Here is a 27,394-nt window from a genome sequence, read left to right as displayed (position 1 = left end):
TAACAATTACTTTTTCTTAATATCTTAATATGAAAATTAATATTATCAACATATCCTAATCAATTGAAGTCCAAAAATATGAGGAATTAGAACTTTGTTGACTGTCATCCAATGGTCTCTCTAATTTGGTAATTGGAGAAATAGGTCCAACATTATATAATCCATATACACTTTCAGCTTGTTTGTGACTGTGTCTTGCTGTGTACAACATAATGGTCTTGAGATCTTGCTTCTCCTATCTCAGCCTTTCTATTAGTAGTATTGTTTATTTCATGTATTTACATTATACTATGGTTTTCAGAACAGCTTATATATTTCAAAAGTATTTATATATCCAAAAGAAATGTAGACAATTAAATTGGGAGGGAGTTTTTAAGAGAACAACAAAAAGTGAGACTGAATGCTTTGCTTGACGTTTGTAACTCTGGTATCAAGTTACCACAGTAAGAGCCAAGATTTTAAGCTCTACTAAATATAAAACAAACAAACAAACAAACAAACAAAAACACTTTATATATATATATATATTCATGTTCATTTAAGAAAATATTAGTAGTGATGTATTATTTTGAAATATACAGTTAATATGTTTGGAGTTATTTAAAATTTATATTGAGAAAAACGTATGTATTTTCAGTATTGCTATAGACAAGCATCTACATAAGACTGTTAAAATGATTGTTGTTTTATATCAAACAACTTTTATAATATTCATTTTTATTGTTATAATATTTTATAAATTTTAAAGAATATGACAAAAAGATATTGTAGCTATTGAAGGGGGGTCTCTGGGAGGAGTTGGGGTACAAAAGGAAAACAAGAATGTGATTTAATTCTATTTACTTAAAATATGTTTTTAAATGTTAGCAAATTCAGATAAATTGAAATCATGTAACTTTTCTCATTATATGCAATAAAACTTAAAAAAAAATATCTCAGAGCATCTGACAAGACTAGTTAGAACAGCTGGGGTGTACTTCTCAGTTGAAAGCTATCATGGTACAAATTCTATTTTAATTGAAATTCTAAAACTTTTCTAGTTTGTTTCTAAGAGGGGAAAGGTGATAATCCATTACTAAAAACAAGCAGGCCAAAATGTATTTTCCTTATGTGCAAGCTAATAGTATGCAATTTTAGTAACTTTATATAGCTTTTAAAGTTAGGAGATGCCTTTTTATGCTTGTTTATTATTATGTTTTTTAGACAGGGTCCTACTATGTAGCTAGTCACTATGTAGACCAGACTGGTCCTAAATTCAAAGAGATCCATCTGCCTCTACCTCCCAAATGCTGAGATTAAAAGTATGTGTGACCATACCTAGCTGTTTAAGATACCTAACAAATTCCAAAAAAACTAACAGGCAATATTTTTGTATGTTTTTTGGATTTTGGTAAAAATTCGTAGCTATTGAAGGGTGGCAACTGGGAAAGGTACAGATTCATTCTTGCTGATTTTAAAAGACAGATGGAACACTCACAGTCCCCTTTTGCTCTTCTTTACCAAACCTGTAGAAATAATACTTAAAAAAAAAAAAACCCACCCATATTTAGCTATGTTGGTACAAGAAGGGGAACTTTTGGTAATTCAGAAACTGGTGAATTTCTAAAAATAGGATTTCTGTGGGTGATACTCATGCCCAGAGAGGTGGGATATGAGTAGGGACAGAAAAGTTCCCAGAATAATTAATAGGGTGATTGTTTAGCATTTTGGCAACTTAGCAACCGGGCAGCTCTAAGCACTATACATTCTAACAACGGTTAGATCCAAACAGATGGTCTGCTCCATGGGTAAGAGGCATGGAGCAACTGGCTCTACCCTGCTGGGTAGCACCCAGGATAACTAGCTAAGCTTATACCTATAAGGCCAGATAATAATCCTTCCTCATGGCATGCTGTGTTCTCCTCCACTCCTACTGTAACCAGTGTGAGATGAGTATTACTTCCATAGTAAGGAGTATCAAATTTAGCAGAGTGTAACATGATATTGAGTACAGAAACAATCATCTCCAAATGTTTCACTATGCCAGTACCATAAAATGGAACCAAAAAAACAGGAGACCTTGGGGTCAAGTGATAAGTTACAACAGAATTGTAAAGTAAATGTAGCTAGTCATTTTATACAATGAGTTTCTTATACCCTTTAAAGAGACAAGAATTTTCAAAACAAGCAAGCTTTTGTGAAAAAGAGGCAATTAGAGCTAGAGTGGCTCAGTGGTTAAGAAGTCTCTGCTCTTCCAAAGGACCTAGATTCAATTCCCAGCACCTACATGGCAGCTTACAACTGTCCATAGTTCTAGTCACATAGACGTACATACAGACAAAACACCAATCAATGCTCATAAAATTGTAAAATGCTCATAAATTATTTAAAACGAGGCAATTAGAGATCTGGGGAATGAGAAACACAGTTGTGACCTTTTTGCGATTCAGTGATGTGATGAGTTCCTAAACTAAGGTATTTGTAGTAGGTATAGAGATAGAGGAAGCTAATAATAGAGGTGTTAATTAAATTATGAAGATTGAATGCAGGATTCGAAAAGAGAATGGAGAATCCTGGAATCCCCCTTAGGTTCTTGATTTTGGTTGTGTGGCCAGAGATGAATAGCATCTTGAGAGAATAGCATTAGAGCAAATTGAAGGTTAGAAGCAGTTTTTGAGGGAGGATGAAAGATACTGTTGTGGTACTTCCATTTATAGAGATCAAGGTGCTTGTAAGACAGCCATACAGAAAAGCGTAGTCTGCTGACTGTTAAGAGTTTGGATTTAGAAGCAAATATTTGGACTTCATTAGATTGAGAAGTCATATAATGAGAGTGGTAGTTTGATCTGTGTTTTTCAAAGGTGATAAAGCTCAGGAAATGTAGACAGACTGCTACCATTTGAGAGCTTTGTGCAAAACCAGCTACAAATAGGCAAGAGAGGAAAGAAAAGCTGAGAGTGAGAGGTAAACTAGTATCATGAAGATCAGAGAAAGAAAGGAGAGGTCAGCGGTGCCAGATACCGAAGGGTAAATATGCACTCAGTAGCGTATGTGGCAATTAAGAGGTGACCAGACAGGAATAGAGTATGGGGTGGGGGCGTGCCTCTAAGAACAGATTACAGGGCATTAAGTCAGTGGAGTAAATAAGATGGAGGCCACTGTGAGCATGTGCTGCAGACACTTAGAGGTGGCAGCAGCAGCAGGGTGCAGAGGTGAAGGGGGAGTGAACTAATCCCCATTGGCCCTTTGTTGTCAGCCTCTGCCTTTCTCTGCTAGTTTCTTTCTGTTCACCTACAGACATTATACAACTGTTATCTTTTTACTTGATGTTTTACTTCCTCCTGTTTCAATCAAATATATGGATTGAGCAGAAATATTTTTTTCACCTGTTATATGCTTATTCTCCTTAGCAACTTGGACTGCAAGTCTATCGTGGCCTAAGAGAGTGCCCCTTTCTGTCTTCCATTTAACAATAATGTTAAAAAGTACTCAATTCTGAGTCCTTTGAGGCTGGGCATAGTGGCACACACCTGTAACTAGAACCAAAGCTCTCAAAAGGTTTAAGGCAGGAAGATTGCAAGTTTGAGTCTAGACAGCCAACAAAACTGCGTCAAAAAGAAAGAAAGAAAGAAAGAAAGAAAGAATGCCAACATAGTGTGGAACACATCTTTAATCCCAGCAGGTAGATTTCTGTGAGTTCAAGGTCATCCTAGTCTACAAAGCCAATTCCAGGACATCCAGGTGACATAGGGAGATCTTGCCTTTAAAGAAAAAAAAAAGCCTTTGAAAACCAATTATGCAAACATAGTATGAAGAGATTGTTTTGTCACAGTATTTGAAAAAAAAAAAAGAACTGTTTTAAAGAGTTAGTGGCTTGATTTGACTTAAGGCAGCCTTAAAATGAGGTTCTGCTCTGCCTGCCTGCCTGCCTGCCTGCCTGCCTTCCTGCCTGCCTTCCTGCCTGCCTGCCTGCCTGCCTGGGGGAGATCATGTATTTCATCCTCCTGGTTTTAATTTGGTATCATAATTAAGAAGAACACTGAAAGTTTAGAACCTTGTTTGAGATAGAAAAAAAAATGATGAGGTAGAGCCTGCTGGTTACTTGCCTAATGTCTGTTCTCCATTTCTCTCTTAGTAACATAACTGCCTTATTGTAGGCATGTCACTGAGCACAGCTGTAAAATGACACTTCCCAGTGGCTATAAACAGAAGTCTTTGGGCAGGGCTTCTAGGAAAGTTCTTTAAAGGGAATGGACTCATTTGGAAAACCTCAGGAGCTCTTATCCTTTCCTCTTGTTTTCTGCTAGGACATGAATGTAATTGCTGTGGCTTTGGCAGTAGTTTTTGTTGTTGTTGTTTTGTTTGGCCATAAGATGATGTGGAACACTGGATGCCATAGAGCAAGGCTAGGAGGAAGAGAAAGTGAAATAACCTGGGGCTCTGTGTGGCTATTGAGCTGCCAGTCTATCCCAAAAGACATATTTTCCAGACCTCTTACAATAGAAAAATAAACCTCTCCATTCCAACCACAGGTATTTGTTCTTGTGCAACTAAAGCTAATCCTGCTTGACTAAGGGAGTCTGCAGTTACTGCTGCAAGTCTGCTTACCAAGGCTAGCTTTGCAGCTGCTCCCCAGGTGCGTGGGAGGCCAGCCTCTCTTTGCAGCCTTTTCTGTGCAGCCAGAGGAGGTTATGGAACAAGCTGATTTGGTTCCGAATTTGACACAAATGAACAATTAAAAACATAGTTTAAACATGGGTCCAAATAATCCTTGAAAGAGCCTGTCACAGCTTCCAGTACTGAAAGAATGTAAGCTGTTCCCTTTGTAGATGTGAGTAGACAGTAAACTAATAAGAGGGAAAATAACTCAGGGGAAGGAACAATTTGAGTTTTCACAGCAGATGGCTACCTGTTAAATAATTATAGCACTGTAACATGTTTTTAAAAAACCAAATCACAGAGTTCTTAGGCTTAAAGGGAATGTGTTATGATTAGGAGTATTCTGATAAAAGGTAAAAGCCATTTTTGGAAAATGACACCATTCCTTCTGAACTAAAATTATAATGAAAGGAAGCTTGGACACTCCAGAAAAACACACTGGTGGATTAGGATATTATTGCAAATGGTTTTGCAGGATTTGGGGAAGAGTCTGCTATTTTGACCAAAGAGATAGCATACACAGGAGACAGGCCCAGGGGATCCACTATATAAAAGTTGATGTTTCTTGGCAGGAATATGTATTAGTAATAAGGAAATGCTCAAAGAAAATGTTGCTAAACTAGAGTCTCACCTTTAAAAAGAAACTTGCCAAGTAAAGATGATTAGAAATATGCTACTCATACTGCTATTGTTTAAGGATAAGAGAAAATTCTTCAGTTACTAGTGGGAGTAAAGGGTTAGGGAATTATTTTCAAAAGATAATCAGATTGGCTGGAATCTAGTCTCAAATTTAGTGAAAAAATGCTGCACCTTTGGATTAAAGCACTAGGGAGATTCTAGTTGAAAATTTGGCTTCCATGAGATACATGGTTATAATCACAGAAATCAAGAGTTGGGGGTAGGAGAAAATTGAGATTTTAGATTACTTGCAGAGAACATGAAGTAAAAGAAATAAGTTATCATGCAGGGGTAAGCTGGGCAGGTGTCATGTAGAACTGGGAAAACAATGTCATGTTATTTGGATTTTATCTTAGGGGAAAGGGAGGCTATGGAAGGATTTTTAATAATGCAGAAGTGATATAGATATGATCTAGTTTGTTTTATAAGAGATCACTTAAACTAGAGTGTAAATGTATTAGAGGCAGGTAAGATTGGAGGCAGTGAGATTAACTAAAGGGTTGCCTTACTAATTCTTTTGTTCTTGTAATAAATATTTTTAGGTCAGAAGTCACAATAGACTGGCTATAGTAGGATCATAAAGATGGAGATCAGAAGTAGGTTTAGGCTTTGGTGGTTGGATGCTAGATTGTTGCAGAAGCTTTTGCAGGTAAATAGATGATGATGACAATGACGACAATGATTACATTCAGTAGGTGAGCCCCGAAGAAGTCTAGAGAAGGATGCTAAGTTTTCTAAGAGTTGCTTATAGGGTACCTAAGTTGAGATCTAACTGATAGCTATTCAGATTTAAAGCTCAGAAAAGAGACTTAAGGTAGAAACAATTTGCAAAGTGTCATAGTTACTTTTTCATTGTGATGATAAAACAGCATGACCAAGGCCATGTATGAAGGGCAGCATTTGTGGCTTCTGTCTCAGAGGTTAGAGTTCACGGTGTCAGAGTGAAGGAATGCTGAGAGCTCACGTCTCGATCCATATCCATGAGGAAAAGAGAGCTAACTGGGAATCCCACGAGCCTTCTGAAACCTCAAAGCCTACCCCTCAGTGGCACACCATCTCCAATAAGGCCGCCCTCCCAATCCTTCCCAAACAGTTCCAACAATGGGGTACCACATATTCAAATATACGAGCCTATCTAAGTCAAATTGCCACAGTGTCTAAAGTTATCAGTATTTTAAAAAATAACCCGGGATAGTAAACAGACAGATTATCTAGGTCATATTCTTAGACAGTACATCTATAATGAGGATTTTGTTGATAAGGTTTTAGGATGTAAAAAGGTAGGAAAATTCAGAAAAGTATAGGCATTAGAAACATAAGGAAATGACAGCAGGTGGAGACAGGTTTCTCATTTTGAGGAATGAAGTTTTAGGTGAGAGGAAGACTAGCTTGAACTGTGTATTAAAGTCATTAGTATGAGTGCTTTTTGATTTTAGTGTAGTTAACAGCTTCAGAAGTGATTATGGATGTATATATGCACAATGATGTGTACCTCATTCTCTAGCTCTGTCAGAAGGGCTTGGAGACAGTAATACAACACTCAGACTGTGGGGGTTAATATTATTCTCTAATTAAGAAAGAAAAAGTAAAGAACAAAAGAAGGAAAGAGAAAGAGAAAGGAAGGAAGGGAGGAAGGAGGAAGGGAGGAAGGAAGGAAGACAGCAAGTGAGTTAAGGCTTTTTAAGAATGTCTGATTTTAGGGTTGGACAGGGAATATTCAAAATCTGAAAGGGCAATGGCTTGGCAGGATAGAGAAACCAATCTGTAAAAAGCACACAGTGGCCAAGGCTGCAACAACTGAGCAACAACCAAAACAAACCAAGCCCATAGTAATTGATTATAATGCAAGCAAAACTTTAATATTCTTGAATTCACAATGATTAAATAAATGATCCCACTTGCCTATCCTACAATGAAGAATCTTAAATGATTTGTGGGTCATTTTCTCTCAAGGGGATGGATTTAAGTGGCTACTGCACTTAGTGACTGAGAAGAAATATCTCTTTGAACAGAGGCTATTCAACATTAAATATGTCAAGATCAAGGTACTTTTATGGGATATGTTAAAGAACATAAGGTGTTCATCATGGGACCAGTTCAGGAGAGATCTGGGGGAGACTTTAGGGCCCTGAATATATGCCTTTAACTTCGATCAATATTGTAGGATATTTATTATAAATAAATTTAACCAGAAACTGACAGTCATTTTATGTCTATCAAAAAGCCCACTTAAAACATCACCTCTGAGGAAGACAATCTGGTGAATCTCTTAATTATGCATTCATCTAGTTCCTTGCATTAAGCCTTCAAAGAACAAAAGTATCAAGATCATGTCACCTTGGTCTCCCGTGACATGAAAATGCCTGTGTGTTCAGCTCTGATTTAATATGTCGTCTGTCTGTTCAGAGCCTCTCAGCAAGGAACATCATTTAAATAATGTGTGTTTTCTAAAATTACTTCTGAAACTAAGTCCACTAGACTCATTAGTCCTGGAATAACTTCATACAGTTTGGATAAAATTTTTACATGTTTTCTTGTCAACCAATAAGAATTTACAGCCTGGAATAGGTAGATTGAATTTTGGCATTCAGTATTTATAATTTGCTGCCACCATAAGCTTGATAGTATCTGTTTCATTTGCTTTAATGACACACAACAGACATTACCCCTAAACTTGATGGCTTAAACAACTTTTTCTTTTGAACAGTTATATGGGACCAGAATGTGGGCAGCGATTAACTAGGGTTTCTGTTCCCTTGTGCATTGGCTGGGATCACACTTATTCAGCTTCTTGCTCCTCTGGGCTGCTCTATCTGTAACTTCAATCGTATGACTGACACTCCCTAGTGTCTATCCATGGCTTCTCCACAACATTGTGATATTGGATATTCAGATTTCTTACATTGTCTACTGGCTTCTAAGAGGCAAAGGGGGAAGCTGCTGGTCCTATTCACCTCTGGAGTTTAAGGACATCATTTCCATCATATCCCCCAGTCAGAGTAAGTCACAAGGCCAGGCCGGCTGGAGGATCTGGGAAGTGAAGTCTCATCACTTGGAAGAAAGGAATCTGTACCAGTCATCTTTGGAGAAGAGCACGTATCATCTATCACAAGATGTAATACTTTAAATGTATCTGCATGGTTTTGATCAATTGTATATTCTAATTTGTAATCCTTTTAGAAATTGGATTTTATAAATGTTAAATAAAAATTATCTTAATTTAAAAGATTTTAAAATCACAGAAGGCCCTGCTATGAGTCTTTTTAGTCTGGTGTGGTAGCTTATACCTGTACTCGCAGTGTTTTCCAAACATAGACTTTAAGATTGCAAATTCAATGCCAGCCTGACCTAGATAGCCAGTTTTAGGTCAGACTAGGGTTTAGAATGAAACCCTGTCTCAAGAAATGAAATAAATATATTTTTTAAAAACCCTGTTATTGTTTGTACTCTGTACAAATTTATCTTGGATTAGAGCTTCCAAAACACCTTTACTTGGTAATTGGAGCTGTGCTATAAGAGTTTAACCTGATATAGAAAGTTGATGACACATTCCCTGTTTTTCTAAAGCACAGGTAAAGTTTGTGGAACACAGCTCATTAGAAATATCATAATGAAGCCAGTTGTCATCACCTTTAGTCTCAGCACTTGAGAGGCTGAGGCAGGAGGATCTCTGTGAGTTGAAGGCCAGTCTGGTCTATATAATGAGTTCAAGGATAGCTAGGTCTATATAGAAAGACTGTATCTCAAACAAAACAAAGCAAAACAAAAAAGTTACTATGATTTGAATGCAGATATGCTTTAGCCTAGTAATTCTGCTTCCTGTGTAACAGCAATGATGACTGTGTCAAAATATTGGAAGCAGTACAGTGAGAGACTAATTAAATTATATATATCATATAATATATTGTGAAATTATCTAAAGCATGAGGAGATGAAATTGTCTAAAGGATGTCTAATTGATGAGGAGATTCTATAAAAATGAAATGAGATGAGCTGTAATATACAGGAAGAGTCTGGGGATGAGGCTTACTGCTGGAAGGCATGGCTAGTGTGCCCAGGGATCTGCTTGCATCACCAGCATGAAGGTGGACTGTAAGAATACTGTACTTAGCTGGGTGATGGTGGCTCACGCCTTTAATCCCAGCACCTGGGAGGCAGAGGCATGCAGATTTCTGAGTTCGAGGCCAGCCTGGTCTACAGAGTGAGTTTCAGGACAGCCAGGGCTATACAGAGAAACCCTGTCTCAAAAAAAAAAAAAAAAAAAAAAAAAAAAAAAAAAAAAAAAGAATACTGTACTTGCCCTTCTAGTAATGACATGTGATGTTACAGTGCCCATGTGATCATCTGAAGCAGGATGAATGACCTAAGCAGTGTGACCTAGCCTCAGGTTATTGTTGATATTCTGAGAACACCTTATGAAAAGTATCTGCCATCTTCATTTCAGAGTGGATGGCACAGGACTACCCTGAGTGGCATACAATTTAAAACTTATGGATTGCTTTTGGAGTTTTCTATTTAACATTTTAGACTCCCACTGAGCATGGGTAGCTCATGCTGGAAAGTACAACTGCACTTCTCTTCTGATACTTCTTTGTTGGAGGTAGACTATGAACACTACATCTAGACAGGAATGGGCTCATGAGGAGGCAGAGGACTTGCAGAAGAGTAAACACACAAATTGGATCCCTAGACTGTGTGGTAGAGTTGTCGTCTTTGCATTGTTCAGGTATTTTCCTATTATTTGATTGGGTAGTTATTTTCTTGCTATATTAAACAATTAATTATATTCTAGAAATAGGTTCTTTGTCAGATATTTATCTTGCAGATAGTTGCAGTTTAACATTTTGTTTTCAGGACAGTATCTTTTGCATGGTGGAAATCTATATTGAAGTGCTCGATTTATTTTGAGCACATGAATCTTTCATTTATTTTGTTGAACTTATCCTAAGTATTTCTTTGTCTTTTTTAGTGCATATGTGCATGTGGTGTGCATGTGTGTCTCTAGGCTTTGTTGAAAGTTCTTTGTGTATAGAGGGTGATGTTGGGAGAATATTTGTTGCTTGTGAGAACTATTACTCCAAGATTTTCTTTTAACTTTTTTTTTTATTGGATGTTTTCTTTATTTACAATATCTCCTTTCCCAGGTTCCCCTCAAAAAAAAAAAAAAAAAAAAAAGAATAAAATAAAATAAAAAAACTAAAACAATTGCCTGTTCTCTCCCCCCTCCCCCTGCTCACCATCCACCCCCTCCTGCTTACTGGCCCTGGCATTCCCCTACACTGGGGCATAGAACCTTCACAGGGCCAAGGGCCTATACTCCAAGATTTTTAAAGATGCATATCTTAGCCAACTTCAGTCCCAGCACTCAGGAGTCACAGGCTGGTGGATCTAAGTCTGAGGCTAGCCTGAGCTGCATATTGAGTTCTAGGACAACCAAAATTATATAGGAAGACCTTGTCTGAAAAACAAAACAAAATAAATTTTTAAAAATACATGTTTTCAGCATATAACAACTTGCTTAAAATAATATGTACTCCATATGTCATGTGATAGAATTATGAAAAATTATTTTTTTCTGTAATATTTTTTCTATATGTGTTTTTACCCTACAACAATCATGTTATTATTTACCTAATTACTAAATAACTTGAAGTGAACATAAATAAGAAGGGAGCTGGAAAAATGGCTTAGTGGTTAATTACTTGCCCCACAAGTATAAAGACCAGAGGTCTAACCCCCAGAATTCATGTCAACGTTTGTTGTTCATGGAAGCTGCCTGTAATTTTAGCTTTGGAAAGCCAATATTCTAGGGGATTCTTAGAGCAAGGTGGCTAGCAAGTCTAGCCATATTGGTAAGCTCTGGGTTTGATTCAGAGGCCCTTCCTTATTGAATTAGGTGGAAGATTGTTTCCTGACATCAGCCTCAGGCCTCCACATGCTTGTGTAACAATGTGCATGTACACACACACATACTCATCCACATACATGTAAACATGTACACATACTTACACATCATACACAAGAACACAGAAATGAAAAAAAAGAAAAAAAAGAGGAAAAATAAGTGTATTTCTTTTCCTTTCCAGCACTCTTTTTTGGTAGTTAGAGACTTTCACCTGTCACTCTGCTCTCTTACCTGGAGAACTTCTCTCCACATTTTTCATACTTTCTGATCCACTTTTTTTAAAAACTAGATTCTTTAATATTCTGATTACACTAAAGTCTGGTATGGTTTCAACAATTTTATCATTTTTGTTTTTGTTATTGCTGTATGTCTTCATATACATGTTTCCAGTTTCCCATGCACTCAGTCTCTGTTCTCTTGTGTCTAGAGTACTGCGTCTGGCATTATGTGCTTTCTCCCATGTTCTGTAGCACCATCACCTTTCAGCCTTTGCACATCTGTTCTACAGAGGAGTTGTACTTGTGTGATTGTCCTTCTTCTAATGATGGATTAGTGCTTCTCTGCTGTGCCGTGGAGTAGGGTGGGCTCCTCTCTTATCCTGAACCAGGCTGAATTGAAATCAGGCTTGGACTTTGTCCACATTCTTGCCCTTTTTCTCTTACGGAAGTCATATTCTACCGTTTATTTGTGATTAGTCCTGGGCAGGAATACCTTCTCTTCCCCTAGTTGTAGGAGATGTGTCCTTGTGATTGGTGTAGCATCCCTTGCCTATTACCTTTTTCCATTCTTCAACCCTAGCAACAATGTTCTTTGTTTCTCATGCAGAGTGTTTTTCCAAACCACATCCCCCTCCCCAGAGGCCTAAGCATTTCTCCCTTTAAGCTGTGGACTTTGCTTGGACACTGAAGTGAAAGGGTTTTATTGTTTTGTTTTACTTTGTTGTTTGTTTGTTTGTTTGTTTGTTTTTCCCATTGGAGAACAGACAAGCTTTTAGACCTGTTCCTAGATTCCTCCCCCTGCACACTGTTCTAATAATGCAGGGCTCTCTCTCTCTCTCTCTCTTTCTCTCTTTCCCTCTCTCTCCCTTCCTGCCCCTCCTCTCCCCCTCTCTGTATGTGTGTGATTTTTTCCCTTATGTGTGTGTTTACAGATGCATATGTACATGTACGCATATGCATGTAAAGCTCAAAGTGCAATCTCAGCTATTGCTCCTCAATTACCATCCACCTTGTTTTTTGAGATAGAATCCTATGGGCCTAAAACTTGCCACAGAACTGAAGCTAGCTAGCCAGGAAGCTTCAGAGCTCTACTTGTCTACCTTCCTAGCATGTGATGGTGTTGATAAATGTATATGTTCCTTATGTAATGTTTTTAATCAAGTTAAATATTTGTCTCCTCAAACATTTATCACTTCTTTGTGGTAAAAACAAAACAAAACAAAACAAAAAAACCACTTAGTTTTCCCCCAATCTCTTTGAAGTACATACTACATTGTTAATACCACTGTACAACAGAGCACCAGATTTTCTTATTTCTATCTAAGTTAGTACCTATTTCTCAGTCTCCCCCCTTCCCTAATCTCCTCAGCCTCTAGTAATGACCACTTACTCTTTTTTTTTTTTTTTTTTTTTTTTTTTTTTTTGGTTTTTTTTTTGAGACAGGGTTTCTCTCTATAGCCCTGGCTGTCCTGGAACTCACTTTGTAGACCAGGCTGGCCTCGAACTCGGAGATCCACCTGCCTCTGCCTCCCAAGTGCTGGGATTAAAGGCGTGCGCCACCACCGCCCGGCTGACCACTTACTCTTAACATCTCCAAGATCAACTTTTTATATGGCACATGGGAGTAAGATTATGCTGTACTCGTCTTCCAGTTACCGGGTTATTTCAATTAATGTAATTATCTTCAGTTCTATCCATGTTGTCACAGATGACAGGATTTCAGTCTGGCTTATGGCTGACTGGACTCCATTGGGTGTGTATAGCACATTATCTTTATCCATTCATCAGTTGATGGGCACTTCAGCTGTTTTCATCTCTTGCTATTATGAATAGTGCTGCAGTAACATTGGAGTGCAGATGTCTCTTTGATGCACTGATTCCATTTCCTTTGGATATATACCCAGAAATGGATTTCTGGATCATATGGTAGTTCTATTTTTAATTTTTGAGGAATCTCCATACTGTTTTCCATAATGGAGGTAGTAATTTGCATTTCCAACCACAGTGCACAAGGGTTCCCTTTCTTCCACATCCTCACCAGCACTTGCTGCCTTTTGTCTTTTTGATAGTAGCCATTCTTATTGAAGTGAGATGATATCTTATTGTGGTTTTGATTTGCATTTCCCTGTTTATTAGTGATGCTGAACACTTTTTTCCACTTACTTGGCCATTTTTGTGGAATAAAGGACAGCAGTTGTGGAATAAATGGGGTAGGTGAAAAAGCAGATAACACTGTGGGTATGAGACTAGGAGAGAAGGTAGTTGGCCAGATGATTAGTGTTCTGAATAAAGCTGGTTGGATGTCAGTCCTGGGAACTACAGGTAGAATTAAGTAGCCCAGGTTCCTAAATTGATCTGATACAATGATCATCTCTGAAACTTGTTTTGTAATCTAGAGAAATGTTAAAGAAGAGTTAGTGCTTAGGCTGGGAATGCAGCTATACCTAGCATGCAGACTTCAGCCTGAGTGGTAAAATCATTGAGCCTCACCCTCTTAAGAAGGCCCTGGCTGTACAGTGCCAACTGTTTGGTGGCAACTTTGAGGTGGAATAGGAATGCTCAGCATTGCCAGTGATCCAGATATGAGCCACTGTCCACGACACTGGACTCCTTGCTGTTGCAGAGATATCTTATTCTGAACTACTGTTCTTCCTATTGTTTGGTGTTACTTGGGCCAAGGTGTAGAGGATGTAGAGGCCGCAGCAATGACTGCAGCAGCTCTGTGTGAGCAGAGTCTGAGGCCCCTGGTGGCTTTGCCACACCAGTGCACAATCATTTTGGTGCAGATCACCATAAGCTGAGCTTAAACATGTCAGTCAGCTTCTGAGCAACTTTCTGTGTTCCCCTATGATCCCTTTAATCTTTGATTTCATCTTTTCCACCTGCAGCAGTGACATGAATGAGAATTGTCGTTTTTCATCCAATTAGAGTATCTAGGAATCCTGTGTGCTTGCAGGAAATAGTGAATTCATTATGATTTCCATGGCCTAAGTGTCCCTTCTTCCTTCTGCTTTAGATCTGTCCATACTAAAGGAAATGTAACTGGAACTGATCTTATGATAAAACCAAGGCCCTTCAGACAAGATCACACGGGAGGAGGAAACCTTGCTTCCAAATGAAGACACCAACATTCAGACTTTCTACTTATTCAAAGGTATTTGAGGCACAGTTTTACTGTAGTAAAAAAAAGGTAGTGGTTTTGTAATGTTGATTTCTGTATGTGGGCTTTATAAGTTTAAATCTTCTTATATGTTCGAGTGTGTAGCTTTTAGAGAACAGCTCACTCCTCCCATGTCCTGCCTAACTCCACTTTCCCCAAAATATCAGGAGGGGAAAAATTTGGATTTTGAAAGTTATGTTTCTTCTAACTAACAAAGTGTGTCAATGATAAGAAAATTAATCCTCTGTAAATTAGTACTGAAGTAGAACATTCCTGAGTGTCCTATGTACACTTGTATTCCCAGGATTTAGGAGACTGAGATAGGGTAATCACCATGAGGTTGAGACCCTGTTTCCACAGAACAAAAATAAAAAGAAAGTCAATTTAATGGTTATCTGACTATGTTATGATCCTTGACTTTAACCACTAAATCCAGCATACTGACAGACCCACCCATTCATTCATAGCGAGACTTCTAGTGAGGACATTCCATGGGTTGGTTAGAAACTTGTTTTCCCTTTCTCTTAAATTCAGTGACCAGGAGTGTCACTGTTACTCTTATGGGACCTTTGGATCTGGTGGACTTCTTTCATATGGAAGAGGAAGGCAAGATAAATACTAGAGTCATGTGACTCCTCTAAACCACAGGGTGAATACATAAGACAATTAAAACCAAAAAGGAAGGTAATGTCAGAGGAAAAAAAAAAACAACAGCAGTCATCTAATTTTTTAGAATGCATACAACTGTAAACAGGGGAGACTTATTTATGTGTTTCATTTTAAAAAATGAAATATTTGGGTTTTTACTATATTTTTCTATATAGATGTAATGAACATATGTTGGTGTAGGCAAAGTTGATTCATTTCTAGTTATTTTTTACAGAAATTTATAAAATAGTATTTTGTTAGAATAGAAAAATAAAAAACTGAGAATAATGTGTCACCTATTAGTAGGATTAATTCCATATCTTTTGTTTGGTTAGGAAAATATGGAAAGCAGCATATTAAGAGTGAGAATGGTGCTGTGGTAATTCTAAACTGGCCTTAGCTGTAAAAGGCTTTCCCCTAGAAAAGGATGGTGCAGTCAACCACCTTCTTAAAGAAAGGTAGCTTATGTCAGGTGCAAGTGTCATGTTGTCTCAGTGACAAGTTAAAAAAATGTCACTGGCAGCTAGTAATAGATATGTATCCCCCCCATGTTTATTTTGTGTGTGTGTGTGTGTGTGTCATTTTGAATCAAAGGTAAATAATGCATAAATATGTGGTTTGTCTTACTCTTAGAACTATCATACTTATTGTTTTCGGATATGACATTTCTTCTTAACTCTACTTAGTATCATTTGAGTGTCTAAGCTTTACAGTTAAACAAAAAATGGTTTTTAGATTTGTGGAAAGATGTAAATTATTCTAGAACTTGATTATGAATGGTGTTGAAGACATAGGTTACTCAGCATGTGTACTCTGAGGCCAGCAAGACTAAAATCAACATCTGAAAACAAATTATGTATAACCATAAGGTCATGATTTCAATTCCTTTCCTAAGCAATACAGTTAAGTTCTATACTGAGAACTTACCAACAGACAGGATTTGAGTGTAGGAAGTTATGACCATGTGAATTTGCTTGCTATTTATCTGTGGATGCTATGATTCTACTTCTAAATATTCTCTTTACTTAAAATAGGTAGCTTAGATTCTTGGTCACAATTTTGAATTAATCGATTTCACATACCTCCCCAATAATGCAAGGTCTCATGAGGTAATTTTCCCTTCTGAAAATAAAGAGAATTCAAAGTTTCATAATAACTGAAGTCTCTGACAATGTTTCAGAAAAGTTTAAATTCTGAGATTATGAAATTGTGTTGCTGGGCTGGATTAAAGTAAAGCAAAATCAGTAAAACTTGAAAGAATGATTTAAAGCCCTAGAAAATTTACCAGAGTATATGTTCTTTATTACATGTTACACAACTATCATGTTACCTTTAAATTTTTTTTCATTTGGACCAAGGAAAGAGTAGGACATAAATTTGAGTAAAGTAGGTGAGGGAAGGGCGAGGCCTGTGCTGTGCTGTACTGTGCCACATGTGCTGTAGTCTTCAGGGAGGGCACAGGCTTCTTTCATGACATCCTGGGAAACTGAATTCTTGGCCCTTAGCTTCTTTATAATAATGAGCATCTAGAGGTATCATGAAAAATGAAATGTGTGCATAAAACAATGTAAATGAGTTTTGGAGTGATATTAATGAATATTATTACTAAAACCAGAGTGCCCTGCTACTAAGGTAACTAGGAATTTCGTTTTCATAGAAAAAAATCTCAGTACACAGTGCAAATGAGAAGCTTGTAAAACCAGTTTCAAAGTTAATGATAAATATTATGCTTGGAGAGAAAGTAAAACGAGCTTTTGGCAAAAATGTCTTATCAAAGGCATACCATCTGGAAAAGCAATTAGTGTCATATGTATGCTAGCGGGTATTTTGTTTCTTTTGGTAGAAGGAAAGCTCTGATATTCAGAGAACATACCAACACTTCATTTAGGTGTTGCTGGTTAGCATTAAAGATTTAAACAAGAGCTTTCTTGTTTGTGTCTTGTTTTGGTTGGTTGATTGGTTGATTTATTTTAAAACTACTTATAGCCCAGAGAAGTTGCATTTGTTCCTTCAGCTCAAAGCACTAACAACTATAGAAAAACTACAAAAAGCTATGGGGAAAGGGAGTCTTAGATTATTGGGTATAAGAGATTGCACCCTATCAGTTCATATTCTGTTCTTTTTCAGGGATAGAATTAGTATTCAATAATGTATTTTCAATCATGATTCAGTATTGAAAAGAGTAAGAATTATGGCTGTAAGCAACATTTGGCCTTTAAACCCATATCTTTTCAGAAATTGTAAAGAAATGAATGGTCAGCAACTATAGAATTATGTTTTGCCACAATATCATATACTGTCTACACAGGGGAAAGGGTTTACATGTTTGTGAATTCATAGTTTGTAAATTGAATAAATATTCTTTGATAAGTGATAATTTTGTTTTTCTTATTTCAGAGAGCCTGATTTAGTATTTCATGAAGGTCAACTTCATTAATATCACAAGTTTTGATGTTAAAAAATGAGATATATGGACTTTATAAAGTCTGCTTAAACATAAAATAACTCAGTCTCTAAGAGTTTAACTATTTCCCTATCTGATTATTTTACTGTTATAAAAAGTAAGGGAATTAAAAATTCCTAGAGTCAAGTAATAGTAGTAAAGTCAACTTACCTGAACTTTTGGGATATAGCTAAGGCATTTCCAGGAGGGGAGTTTATAGCTGAAGAGGTCACAACAGGAATATCCTTGGGGTTTGCTTACCAGTTAGTCTACCCAAATCCATGTGTCTGGATCAGTGAGAGACTCTGTCTTGTATCACCAGAGCTTGCTGTCTAGCCAGCCTAGCTGAAATTCAAAAACTCAAGCTCAAGTTCAGTGTGAAACTCTACAAAGCAGTATGCCAGAGAGTGATAAGAGAAGGCAATCAATGCCATGCTTTGGCCTCCACATTCATGTACATGGACACATACACCTACATATTTATGTGCATATCCAACACACATACAAGAGAGAGCCTGCCTCACAAAATATGTAGAGAATTGTTGACGATGATACCGACATTTAACTTCTGACCTTTGTGCACGTGCGCACGCATGCACACACTCACATGCGTGTGTGCACACGTACACATACATGCATATATCCACACAAATATAAATAAGCATGTAAAAATAAGTCAGAGAGAACTCAAATGACTTAATGATTGTACCATAAGACCTTAGAAAAATAACTGACAAATCCAAATTAGTAGACAGAAACAAATGAAAACTGGATGAAATTAATGAAATGTACACTGAAAGAACAAGAATCAAGGAAACAAAGAATTTGTGGGGGGGTAAAACCCATGATTAACAAAACTATAGTCAGATTAAAACCGGAGAGAAGACCCAGATTAATAAAATTAGAGATGAAAAGGGAGATGTCAGGACATATTCTACTGAAATCCAGAGGTCAATTAGAAACTTCTTTGAAAACCTGTGTTCCAAAGCAAACAAACAAACAAACAAACAATAAACAAACAAACAAAAATCCTTGGAATATCTAGATACATATCACTTTCTAAAATTAAATCAAGAGGACCTCTATATATATAACTTGTACACAGTTATATAATAAGCAACAAAATGAAGCATTAATAAATCTCTCAACCCAGAGATGTGCAGGACCAAGGGTATTTGCTGCAGGATTCTACCAAGCCTTTAAAGAAGAGCTAACACTAGTGACCTCAAACGATTTCATAAAGTAGTTAAAGGAAAAACAGTAACAAACTTCTATGAAGCCAGAATCATTCTGATACAAAAGCAGGACAGGAAAACTAACAACAAAAAGAGAAAACTGTGGAACAATTTTACTAATGAGTGTAAGCACAAAAATTCTCAATAAAATACTTATAAACTGAATTTAAGAACACATCAAGAAGATCATACACTCTGAGATCAACAATTGACAAACGGGACCTCATGAAACTGAAAAGCTTCTGTAAGGTAAAGGACACTGTCAATAGGACAAAATGACAACCTACAGATTGGGAAAAGATCTTCACTAGCCCTAAGTCAATAGAGGGCTAATATCCAAACTATACAAAGAACTCAAGAAGTTAAGAGTTCAGAGGACCAAATAACCCAATTAAAAATGGGGTACAGAGCTAAACAATTCTCAACAGAGGAATCTCGAATGGCCAAGAAGCACCTAAAGAAATATTCAACATCCTTAGTCATCAGGGAAATACAAATCAAAAGGACTCTGAGATTCCACCTTACACCAATCAGAATGGCTAAGATCAAAACCTCAGGTGACAGCATATGCTGGTGAGGTTGTGGAGAAAGAGGAACACTCTACCATTGCTGGTAGGATTGCAAGCTGGTACAGCCAGTCTGGAAATCAGTCTGGCAGTTCCTCAGAAAATTGGATGTAGTTCTACCTGAAGACCCACCTGCACTGCTCCTGGGCATATACTCAAAAGATGCTCCATCATATCACAAGGTCATGTGCTCCACTATGTTCATTGCAACCTTATTTATAATAGCAGCTGGAAACAACCCACATGTCCCTCAACCAAAGGATAGATACAGAAATTGTAGTACACTTACACAATGGAATACTACTCAGTTATTAAAAATGAAGACATCGTGAATTTTTGTGCAAATGGATGGAACTAGAAAATATCACCCTGAGTGAGGTAACTCAGACCCCAAAGGGCATACATGATATGTATTTACTGATAAGTGGATATTAGCCAAAAAGTTAAGAATACTCATGATACAACTCACAGACCATATATGAAGCTTAATAAGAAGGAAGGCCCAAGTGTGGATGCTTCAGTCCCTCTTAGAAGGGGGAACACAATAATCACAGGCAGAGGGAGGGGGGGACCTGGGTGGGAGAGAGGATGGGAGTAAAGGGGAGACAGGATCAGGTATAGGGGAGACAAGAGAGAAGCTCTGAGGGCCAGGAGAAAATAGAAATATGCAGCAGTGTAGGGTGGGGAACAAGGAGGAACCACTAGAAAGTCCCAGACACCATGGGTGTGAGAGGCTCCCAGGACCCAATGGGGATGACCTTAGCGGGAATGCCCAACAACAAGGAGATAGAACCTGAAGAGACCACCCCCAGTAGATAGACATGGTTCCCAGTTAAGGGATAGGGTCACCCACTCATCTCAAAATTTTTATCCCAGAATTGTTCCTGTCTAAAGGAAGTGCAGGGACAAAAACAATGGAGCAGAGACTGAAGGAAAGGCCATCCAGAGACCACCCCATCTTGGGATCCATCTCATGTGCAGACACTAAACTCTGACAGTATTGCTGATGCCAAGATGCGCTTGCAGGCAGAAAGCCTGGCATGGCTGTTCTCTGAGAGGCTCTATTAACACCTGACTGAGACAAGTGCAGATACTCACAGCCAACCTTTGGATTGAGGTTGGGAACCTCTATGGAAGAGTTAGGGGAAGAACAGAAGGAGCTGAAGGGGATTGCAACCCCATAGGAAGAATAACAGTATCAATTCTCAGAGCTCCCAGAGACTAAGCTGCCAACCAAAGAGTGCACATGGGCTGCTCTGTGGCCCCTGCTATATATGTAGCAGAGGACTGCCTTGTCTGGCCTCAGCGGGTGGGGATGTGCTTGGTCCTGTGGAGGATTGATGTTCCAGAGAAGGGAGATACTAGAAGGGTGAGGTGAGAGTGGGTGGGTAGATGGGGGAACAGCATCTTAAAGGCATAGGGGAGGGGGGCAGGGAGGGGGGCAGGGAAGGGGGACAACATTGGAAATGTAAATAAATAAAATAACTAATGATAGAAAAAGATGCTAAAAAAGGAAGACAATACTCTGTAACCAAGTTTACTTAAGGGATGCAAGAATGAACATGGTTCAACATATACAAATCAGCAAGTATAACAGCAACAACAACAAAAATAAAAACAAACAAATCATAAATAAATTTAAGGACAGAAGTCACAAGACAGATGGAAAACATGCATTTAACAAAACTTAACATCTCTGCATGATGAGAGTCCTGAAGAAACTAGGAACAGGAGGAGGTCTGTATCTCAACTTAATACAGGATATATATGCCAAACCTTAGAGCCAACATTATACTAAATGTGGAGAAAACCAGAAACATTTCCTTTAAAGTTGGGAATGAGACAAGGGTGTCCAACTCTTTACATCCTTATCTAATATAATGTACAGTCTTAGCTACAACAAAAGTCAAGTCAAAGAAATAAGAGATACAAATAGAAAAGGAAGAAGTCAAATTATCCCCATGTGTAAACAGTATAATCCTATACATGAAAGACTGCAAAAACACTACCATTGAACTCTTAGGTCTGACCAGGCATGGTGCTGCATGCCTTTGAGAGGTAGAGGAAGACGGACCCCTGAGTTTGAGGCTAGCCTGGTCTACACAGTGTTCCAGGACAGCCAGGACTACATTGAGGGAGGGGATATTCTTAGATTTGATAAACACTGTCAGTTAATTATCAGGATAAAATATCAATATTTGTGAAAGAAAATCAATAGCTCTTCTGTATACCAATAACAAGCATGCCAAGAAAGGACGCAGAGCAGATATATTCACAGAAGACTGGGGCTAGGGGAGCAGGAGGCAAACGGAGAAATGGAAGACATACCAGAAGGTCCAAACACTTCCCAAATTCTTGGATTAGCAGAGTTAATATTGTGAAAATGGATATATTATTAAAAATGATTTAAGATTCAGTACATCAAAATTCCAATATATTCTTCCCAGTAGAAAAAAAATATATTCTAAGATTTATATGCTAGTACAAAAGAACATCAAAAGCTAAAGCAATCCTTTGCTAAAGGAGCAGTTCTGTAGGTATCACAATACCTAATCTCAAATTATACTACAGAGCCATCATAGTAAAAACAGCATGGTAATGGCATGAAACCAGACATGTAGATTGATGTTATAAAGTAAGAATGCCAGGAATAAGCCTGCACAGCTACAGCCATCTGATTTTTGACAAAGGTGCCCAGACCATACTTTGGAGAAAGACAGCCTTTTTAACAAATTGTGCTAGAAGATCTGATATATCCATATGTAAAACAATGAAACCATGTTCCCATCTTTGGCTCAACTCAACATGGATATAAAGCTTTAATTTAAAACTTGAAGTTGAACTTGGTAAAGGAACAGAGTTGAAGTTTTAGGCATAAGCATATCTTTCTGAACAGGACTCTTTTTCAAAGAGTTCACAACATAACTACAAGAATGAACAAGTGAGACTGAATCAGAACAAAACAAGAATGCCTGCTGCCCAGCAGAGGAGAGAACCTGTGACGACTCAGCCTATAGAACAGAACAAGAGAGAAAAACTTTCAGCTGTCCATCTGACAAGTGATTAGTATCTAGAAAGCTTAAAGAACTCACAAAAATATAAAGGAAATAGGCTGGACGGTGATGGCGCACACCTTTGATCCCAGCACTTGGGAGGCAGAGGCAGGCAGATTTTTGAGTTCGAGGCCAGCCTGGTGTACAGAGTGAATTCCAGGACAGTCAGGGCTACACTGAGAAACCCTGTCTATTTTTTTTTTCATTTTATTTTTTCAGAGCTGAGGATCGAACCCAGGGCCTTGTGCTTGCTAGGCAAGTGCTCTACCACTGAGCTAAATCCCCAACCCCGGAGAAACCCTGTCTTGAAAAACCAAAAATAAAAATAAAAAAATAAAAAATAAAGGAAATAATCTAATTAATAAATGTGAATAAACTGAACAGAAAGTTCTCAAGAGAAGTACAAATGGCCAAATAAATACATGAAGAATTGTTCACCACATTGAACCACCAAAAGAACGCAAATCAAAATTATACTGTAATTCAGTCTTATCCCAGTCAGAATGGGCGTTATCAAGAAAACAAACACTGATGAGAATGTGGAGAGCAGGGCTTGTGGAGGGGGGAACTGCTGGTTGGGGTATAAGTTATTAGTGCAGCTACCATGGAAATCCGTAGGGAAGTTACTCAAAAGGCTCAAATTAGAAGTGCATCATGAGCCGGGTAGTGGTGACGCATACCTTTAATCCCAGAGACAGGTGGATTTCTGAGTTCAAGGCCAGCCTGGTCTACAGAGTGAGTTCCAGGACAGCCAGGGATATGCAGAGAAACCATGTCATGAAAAAGCCAAAGTCAAACCAAACCAAACCAAACCAAACCAAACCAAACAAACAAAAACAAGTACATTGTGGTCCAGCTGTGCTGCTCCTGGGTTTATAGGAATGGGAATCCAAGTAAGCAGACAGCTGTTCACAACGACCTAATGATGGAGGCAGCCTTGGTGCTCATCAACAGGTGAATGACATGATGTCATTAGGAGGAAAACGGACTGCAGTGGAGACCATCATTAAGTGAAATAAGCCACATGTTTTTTTCTCATATGCAGAATCTAGATTAAAGTGTTTGCATGTGTGACAGGAAGTAGAAAGGAGGCTATGTGAGAAGAGGGAAAGGACCAGTGTGGGGGCATGAGTGGATAATGAGCAGAGAGCATGAGAAGCATGTATGAAAATGTCATAATGAAACCCACATTGTATATACTGAATAAACCCATAATAGAAGAAAAACAATAAAGTATATTTTAGCATGAAAATACTTTCTGTAATCAAAGGCAAACAGAAAAGAATAGGAAGCTTTGCTTTCTAATCACTCAGATTAAATATCTAATTATCAGCTTTGATATAATAATGCTTTAAAATTTTTTTTTAATTGAACAGATGACTGGAAGTAGATGTAAGTGAAAAATCTTGCTTAATGTCTCATTTCATGTTCCATCATAATAGCCAATCTACTGACAGGTGATTTTTAACTGGAAATTTTTACTTTAGTAAAAAGAAATAGTAATAAGAAAAAGTAGAAAAATAGAAAAAGTAATAAAAAAGAAACAGGCTGAATAAGATTGGTTGTGTCTCAAACTGATTCCAATCTGTGGTCATAAACAGTTTTGCAATGAGGTTATCTAAAAAAAAGATGGGGGAGGGGCTTTGGCAAAACAGTCCAGATGCAAAAGCAGTGGGCTGTGGCTGGTCAAAGAGTAGACCGTTAGAATATTGGTAAACATAACAACAATATAATGAATCACTTTGGATATGTTTACATGTGAGTTCCTAAGATGCTTATAAACATGCAGGCTGCCATGCTTAATTTTGTTTGAAGTCTACTTAGGAACCAGTTATACTTCAGGGTAGCCAAGTAGTTCATGGCTTAGAGTAAGTTTCTCAGGAATGTTTTAGTTAATAGAAGGAGAAAGGGCAGCAGAGCAGAATGTCACCATTTAGAACAAATTCCTGATCTTAAGCAAAGGTCACCAGTGGCTGCTAACATTACAGGAAGACATAGTGGGCATTTACAGTACAGCCTACCCTTGAAGTAATCTTGCCCCTAAATTAAATTTGAATCCAAATCTCATCAAGACTCTACTTCTAACTGCTAGTTTATGGGAATAGGGAAATATATGAAATGAAACAGTAGATATTGTCAGCAAAATATATGTCCTTGGTGCACAGGCTTTCCTCCCCACAACCCTCCAAACACACACATATGAGTAAAAGGAGGAGCAGAAACAAACAAATAGAATGTTAGGTTACTACTGGCAATGCTGGAACTTTCAGATGGTCCAGATTTTCTCCATAGGCATCTATGGCACAATCATAGAAATTTGAATACTGATTAGATATTTGATATTCAAGAACTATCCTTAGTTCTAAATATGATAATGGCATGAAGCTATGTTTTCATAGTCCTGATATTTTGGGGGACACATTGACACATTCATGGGTGCGGGGTATGCCTTCAGTCTGATTATTTTCCAGTGTACAAGCAAGTCTGTCGTGGAGATGAGTTTTGCTGTCAGATGATTGATCATTGCTCGTGTTAGGTGTTTATAACTGAAACAATGTACTGCTGGGAGGAGCAAAAGATAGTTTATAATTTTCTCAAAAGTTCTTGAAAATTTATCCCTTAAGTAAAAGGTCCAGAAGTTGCTCTTTGTTCAGTTATGTTCATTTAGCAATGAGCTGAATTCTTAATTCAAATAATTTCCTGAGTTTTCAGTAAAGAAGATATTTCTCACAGAGGACAGATTGGCTGTGTAGTATTTATTATTTAAGGCTCTATTCTAAGCACTTTATGCAGATTGACTCACTAGACTCTCACAAGAACTCCAGTGAAGAGAGGCTAAGTGCCAAAAGTTAATTATCTGCTGTACGGAGGGAGGCTGGACTGACTTCCAGGGCACCCAGCCTTGCAGTCTGCTGCCTCGCTAGTCTTGCCTCTCTCTGTAGAACTTTCCATTATAATGACTTACTTTCAATTATTTTATTTAATTGTTTTTGCATTTGTTTTGCAGTATGCTGGTTGGTGAGTCCAATTTTAAAAGGCCACCTTTCATTTGTAATTTTGATTTTGGAACTTGTCTTAATGCTTAGAGAATGTAGAGGTCTGTTGAGTTTACTTCTTTATTAATACAAGGAACTGAGTAACAGACAAAGAATTCGTTGAGTATGTAGAACAATCAAAGAATCAAATGTGCTATAACAGCATCTGTAGGTGCAGAAACACCTTGGACTGTAAGCAGCTTATTTGTGGCTCCTTTTACTTCAGTTTCTTGTTGGTTTTATCAGTCTTCTTTATGAATTTCTCTATGCCTCTCTGTAACATTACACCTCCTCCCCATAACTCCTACACAGATTGCGTAATTGCTTCCTTCTTGACTTATAGAGGCTACTTGAGATAAAGTAAACCAGTCTACTCACTACAGGATTTAGCACATATGATATGCACTTAGTAAATAGACCTCTGCGTGAGAATCAACTACAAAGCACTGCTAAAAAGTTGTTCTTTATCCTTTAATATATAAAACTGTAAAAGAAAAAATATACCTTAGTGAGTTAGGAAGTCCTAGGCCTGGGCATATGGAGAAATTGTGAAGGTATGTGATAGTGATTTTAATGCATAACTGCTATGTTCTGTCTAAAGAACCTAAAAAAAATAATCTTCTTTGAGTCTGGAAAAGGTTGACTAATAATACTAATAAACTGGGATGCCAGAAGAATATTTGCTATGAGCGGACATTTCAGGAGAAAATCTCACTTTTCCCAGCTTAGTTACAAAAGGATAATGTGAGATGCTGAGGAGATGGTGCTGTTTTATGAGTGAGGCACATAGACTCTGGGAAAGAACAAGTTTGATTTCACCCCTAAGAGAAGGAGATGGGTCACAGTTACAGACAGCCTTTTCCTGAAGTGTCTTGATTGTGGCTCTTTGATGACCTGACATAGCTAACTAAATGTGGCATTGTTCCCCACAGACTGTCACCCTCCTCCTTGCAGCTCACCTGCATCTGTCTATCTGTGCAGTAAGAAATTGAAGAGACCTGGAATGGATCTTTAGTGATACTTTGAAAAAGTGTCACTAAGCACCTGAAAACTGGAGATTTTAAAGAAGAATTTCTTTTGTGTTCCAGAGTATGCCATTATAACTCTTGAGTGATTATAGCTATTGAAATCAAGAGTTCATAGCTATTGAAATTATATATAAAGAGGAGGCTTTGCTCCTGGAGCGTAGGTTATTGGTAAGATAAAACATTGTTTTTGAAGGACAAAGCTAATGTTTATGACAGGAGCTTATTCTTTTTTCTGTTAACAGAAATTTTGAGAGAAAAGTCAAAGTCTGGACTCCATTGAACCAGCCTCTAAGACACAGGAATAAGCATGCTTAGTTACATTCTGATAGCTGGAGTTGGTGAAAATACTGAAGCAGTATTGCTTTAACTATGATTCTAAGTGAAGAAGTATGCTTGTGTCGTAGAGCGTGGGCTGCAGTGAAAGCAGGAGGAAAGAGAGCCACCAGGAGCGAGACAGACGTGACACTGGTACTTAGTTACTGCAGTCTGTCTGACACCGTGGTCAGATGGAGTTTCTTATGCTACCCCGGCTGACTGGGGACTCTCGGGCTCTTCTTGCAGCCATCTGAGTTTAACACAAGCCAAATTTCCATGTGAAGTTAGTTACTGTCTGTGTTCTGTGTAAGAGGGAACAACTGCAGGAAGGCTTACTTAGACGTTAAACATCTCAGAGTAGATGAGGATTTATCCATTTCTTTGCCTTGGGATGAAACCTGATTTGAAATGAAGACTTGATTTTTAATCAGATTGTTAAATACTAGGTTTTTTTTTTTTTTTTTTTTTTTTT

General features: G+C 37.8%; 1 protein-coding gene across 5 annotated transcripts in view; it reads left to right on the top strand.

The window, feature by feature from the left end:
* Positions 1-27,394, top strand: part of Ncoa1 (nuclear receptor coactivator 1) — a 208,920-nt gene that overhangs the window by 40,361 nt on the left and 141,165 nt on the right. For all 5 annotated transcript variants that reach the window (XM_031355731.1, XM_031355735.1, XM_031355738.1 and 2 more), the window contains exon 2: positions 14,456-14,593. The gene's annotated coding sequence lies outside the window, so the exon portion shown is untranslated. The remainder of the gene's footprint in view (positions 1-14,455; positions 14,594-27,394) is intronic.

The sequence above is a fragment of the Mastomys coucha genome, unplaced genomic scaffold (genome assembly GCF_008632895.1).
Source record: "Mastomys coucha isolate ucsf_1 unplaced genomic scaffold, UCSF_Mcou_1 pScaffold6, whole genome shotgun sequence".
NCBI lineage: Eukaryota > Metazoa > Chordata > Mammalia > Rodentia > Muridae > Mastomys > Mastomys coucha.
This window is presented reverse-complemented; position numbering and strand designations above follow the sequence as displayed.